The sequence below is a fragment of the Tupaia chinensis genome, unplaced genomic scaffold, assembly GCF_000334495.1.
Source record: "Tupaia chinensis unplaced genomic scaffold, TupChi_1.0 Scaffold000416_1, whole genome shotgun sequence".
NCBI classification, from domain to species: Eukaryota; Metazoa; Chordata; class Mammalia; order Scandentia; family Tupaiidae; genus Tupaia; species Tupaia belangeri.
The window spans coordinates 877717-882544 of record NW_006159921.1 but is presented as its reverse complement, the minus strand read 5'-3'; the positions used below and the strand labels follow the sequence as shown (position 1 = coordinate 882544).

Genomic DNA, 4828 nt, shown 5'->3' with positions numbered 1-4828 from the left:
AAACAGCTTGCCATTATGCTAACTGCTGGTCCCCAGGGCCAGCTCTTGATGTAGTGGTTAAGGTAGCTGAATCCCAAATGGCTGACTGCACAGTTTGAATCCTGGAACTGGTTGCTTGAAAACCACACCGGGTACATGTATAAGCCATATCCAAAATCCCAAAAGGAGGGAGAAAAGGAGAAGGAATTGTAGCATGACCATCCACCATGGGGAGGGGGTCCTTTCTCACTTTTCCCATATATCTCTGATGGAAGTGGGTATACATTCTAGCAAGTTAAAAAAGAGAGGGGGCTAACAGATGACATAGTGGTTAAGGCATTGTATTCCCACATGGCCAACTATGGTTTCAGTCCCAACTAGTGGCTTGAAATTCATGCCAGGTGTGTGTGCATGCATGCCCAAAATCCCAAGAGGAGAACGGAGGAGAAGGGAGCAATATACTCTTGGAACCTGAAGGGGTTTTTTTTCACCTAGAATGGAGGTCAAATAGGTGTATTATTTTGACTTTAGCTTTTATAAAAATAGCATGATGGTATAGCAGGTGGCATGGTGGTGTTAAGGCACTGCACTCCCAAATGGCCAACCACAATGTTTGAGTCCCAGATCCAGCCTCTTGAACACACTGGGCATGTGTGCATGAGTGCCCAAAATCTCAAGAGGAGAGTGGAGGAGGAGGGATTGTGTCATGGCCATCCTCCCTGGGGAATAGTTTCTCTCTTTCTGTCTCTCTGTCTCTTTCTCTGTCTGTCTGGCGAGCACACGCGCCCTATAGCAAAAACCTCTTCAAAAAAAATAAAGATTAACTTTAAAAAAAGAAAAGAATAGAGAGAGACTCCAAATCATTTTTAAGCAAGGGGATATCTGGATCATATTTTGTTTTAAAATACCAACTCTGAGGCCAGCCAATGTCATGGTGGTCAAGGCAGCTGAATCCTACAGGGCCCACTGCTATTCTAGTCTCAGTCCTCTGAATCTACACTGTTTTTTCTCTCTGGAAGTTTTTAGAATCTTCTCTTTATTCTTCTTTTTTTTTTCTTTTTTTTTTCTTTTTTTTTTCTTTTTTTTTTTTTTTTTTTTTTTTTTTTGAGAGGTTTTTGGTATTGTGCACTCACCAGAAAGATAGAGACAGAAAGACAGAAAGCGAGAAATCACCCCCTGGGGGGATGGCCACACCACAATCCCTTCTCCTCCATTCTCCTCTCGGGATCTTGGGCACACATGCACACAGGCCTGGCATGAGTTTAAGCCACTGGGTCCGGGACTCGAACCACGGTCAACTACATGGGAATCCAGCGACATAGCCATTATGCCATCTGCTGGTCCTGAGAATCTTCTCGTTATTCTTTGTGTTCCAAATGATACTAGTGAGACAGGAATTAGACCCAATTTCTAGGTAAATAGAGCATAGACCCCCAAGAAAATATCACTATGATAGGAAATGGACACACACATATGTTAGGATACAGACAACTTTTAAAACGGAGTCACTCTGATCAAGCTTTTGAGAAGGGACATTCCCTGTTCTCACTAGAAATCAAGTATTAGTTCTGCCTACCTGCTCACACAGAGAACTGCTTACAAACAGAGCTGTTTTACAGTTTGCTTGATTAATCACAGCCTATCAGGAAACGTAAACAGACCCCTTTGAAAATTCCTTCCTCCCAGCCTTCTCACTCCTTCCTCCCAGCCTTCCCGCTCCTTCCTCCCAGCCTTCCCACCTGGCTCATGGCACCAGGAAGGTTATTATCTTCCTTCCTGCCACCCCAGATATACACACAAAATTCACCACTGGGGTGGGACACTAAGTCAACATCCAGGCAGTCCCTCCACATAATGCATGCTCATTTCTTCAAAGACCACATTGGGCATGTGTGATAAGATAGTTAAATTCCTCACCTAAGAGAGCTGCATTGGCGCAGGAAAAAAGACCATGAAACCAAACAAAGAGGCCAGGAACGGCTGGCAGACCATCTCTTACTAAATATTCATTGCCAACTTCAAGATAAAAGTAACATCTATCATGCCCAAAGCATTTGTCCTTCTCTGGCAGCTGCTCACCCACATGCCTGGTAGGCATGGGGGTGTATTTTCTTTCCTATTAGAAATCTTCACTTTTCCATCAAAACTTTTCTTTTCCTACTTTACCAGTGTTTGTGATTTTTCATTCTGCGTCTCAGGACAGGTCTCTAATCTTAGAGACCTGGACCTAAAGAACTGAGGGTTTCACACAATACAAAGTTCCCATCCTATAGCAGCACTGCCCTCAGGCAACTCACTCCCTGCAGGCTCCCTTTGAGCACCACTAAAGCTTGACAATGAGCTGGCATTTTTCCTCAGTTTGATAGCCAGTCCTTCTGGGATCCATCCACTTAACTACTACCATGAGCTGGCCCTTGAAAAAGTAGTCTACTGATAATAAAGGTGAAAGCAGTCAACTATATTTTGATGCTTCTCACAAGTTTCTAAGGACAATTAAGAAAAGCACTCTGGGGTCAGCCGGGTGGCATGGTGGTTAAGGTGGCTGGATCCCACATGGTCCAATGCCCAGTTCAAGTCCTAGACCCTGCAGCTTGGAAAATATGCTGGACATGTGGGTTTGTGTGCCCAAAATTCCAGTAGGAGAATGGAGAAAAAGGAATTGCTGCATGGCCATTCCCTCTGGGGGGTGGTTTCTCACTCTCCTCTTGGTCTCTCTCTGTTGAGCATTTGTGTTTGCACCCTAGAGCAAAACAGAAAGATGATAGAAAGAAAGGCACTCTATTATTTTGGAATCCGACAATTAGTCCAATAAGATGTTATTAAGAATCTCCTCTTCTAAATTGAATGGCTCTTGATACAAGCACTGTCAACTTTTGCCGTTAGGGGTACCCACCACAAATATACTGCTTTTGAAATCAAGCCACTTCTCAGTTTTACAACCCACAGCATGATGGGGGAGGTTCTTCAGCTAGTGGAATCTGAAAGTTGAGCAAGTGTAGAGCCGCATACCAAGTGCTGAAAGGTTAGGGAGTGAACAAAAGTGGAATGAATGGGTATTTTAAAGGCCCATTGTTCCTATTCAAATGTGAATTTAAAGGGAAGGAGGCCTGGGCCTTGAGACCATTTTCAGTTCTATTACTTGAATAACATCTTTGTTCTTCAAGAGCAACAACTAAAACCTGCAAAGTCCTTTTTTTCTGAAGCTTCAGAACAGACCAGCTCTGCCTTAATTTTCTTCAAAAAAGGATCTGAATTAAAATATGAATATACTAGTGTTTTAAAATAAATGTTTTAAAACACCTATGTCTTAGATTTGAAGTAATTATTTCATCATATATTAACTTTGTACTTTATTGTCTAGACTTTATACTTTATTGCATTACATTGAGCAAATCATCTCATCTTTCTAACCTTCAGTTTATTCCTATGCAAAATAGAAATAAAATCCCTCCTTGTCAGGGATAATACCTGGGAAAATAGTGAGGAGTGACTGAGAAAGTGTTTGTGAGGATGCCTAAAAGTGAAGGGGCATTCAATAAATGTTTAATGTTGGGCCGGCACACACATGGTCTAGTATTTAAGGGAGCTGGATCCCACATGGGACACCATGTGTTTGAATCCTGTCCCCAGTAGTTGAGAAACACACCAGGCATGTGTGCCCAAACTGGAGAAGGGATTGCAGTGTGACCAAACCCCATCAGAGAGGGCATTCTCCCTTTCCCTGTCTCTCTGGTGAACTCATGCATCCTCTGGCAAAACACACACACACACACACACACACACACACGACCACTTTCTATATGAATATATTATTCTTCAATAGAAAACACAGGGGTGGGACAAGCAGGTGGCATGGTAGTTAAAGCACTGGACATACCCACATGGCCAACGACGGTTCAAGTCCTGGACCTGGTGGCTTACTAACTCACTTTCTCTCCCTTTATCTCTCTCTCTCTCTGTGTGTGTGTATGTGTGTGTGTATGTGTGTGTCTGGTCAAATTAAAATAAATGAATGAAGAAATAAAATAAAAATTAAATAATTATAAAAAAAGAAAATGTAGGGGCGTTAATGTTCAACGTTGAAGAAGATGAATACGTGTGCATCCTCGATTTGATTATTATATACTGTATGCTTGCCTTAAAAAACGATATGGTAGGGACCAGCAGTTAGCATAAGGACTATGTCGCTGGACTCCCACGTAGTAGACTGCATTTCGAGTCCCAGACCCGGCAGCTTAAACTCACGCCGGGCACGTGTGCATGCATGCCCAAGATCTTGAGAGGAGAATGGAGGAGAAGGGATTGTGGCGTGGCCATCCCCCCTGGGGGGTGATTTCTTGCTTTCTGTCTCTCTGTCTCTCTCTGTCTATCTGGCGAGCGCACGCACCCTATAGCAAAAACCTCTCAAAAAAAAAAAAAAAAAAACACACATATGGTAGCCCACAAAGATATATACATCAATTATACATGAACCAGAAATCATAATTTAAAACAATAATAATAGGGGCCAGCATATGGCATAGTGGTTAAGGGTGCTGGATTCCCACATGGTCACCTGAGGTTCAAGTCCCGGACCTGGTGGCTTGCTTTCTTACTTCTCCTTTCTCGCTGGCTCTCTCTCTCTCTCTCATTCTGTCCCTCTCTGATCAAATTAAAATAAATAAAGTTAAATAAAATATTTTAAAAAAACAATAATAATGGGAACCAGCAGTTAGCGTAATGGCTATGTCGCTGGACTCCCACGTAGTCGACCGCGGTTCGCGTCCCGGACCCGGTGGCTTAAAACACGCCGGGCGCGTGTGCGTGCGTGCCCAAGATCCCGAGAGGAGAATGGAGGAGAAGGGATTGC

General features: G+C 43.2%; 1 protein-coding gene across 1 annotated transcript in view; it reads left to right on the top strand.

Annotated features, from left to right (window-relative positions):
• The window catches only part of PRR11 (proline rich 11), a 22776-nt gene that overhangs the window by 2031 nt on the left and 15917 nt on the right, over nucleotides 1-4828 (top strand). The window lies entirely within an intron of this gene.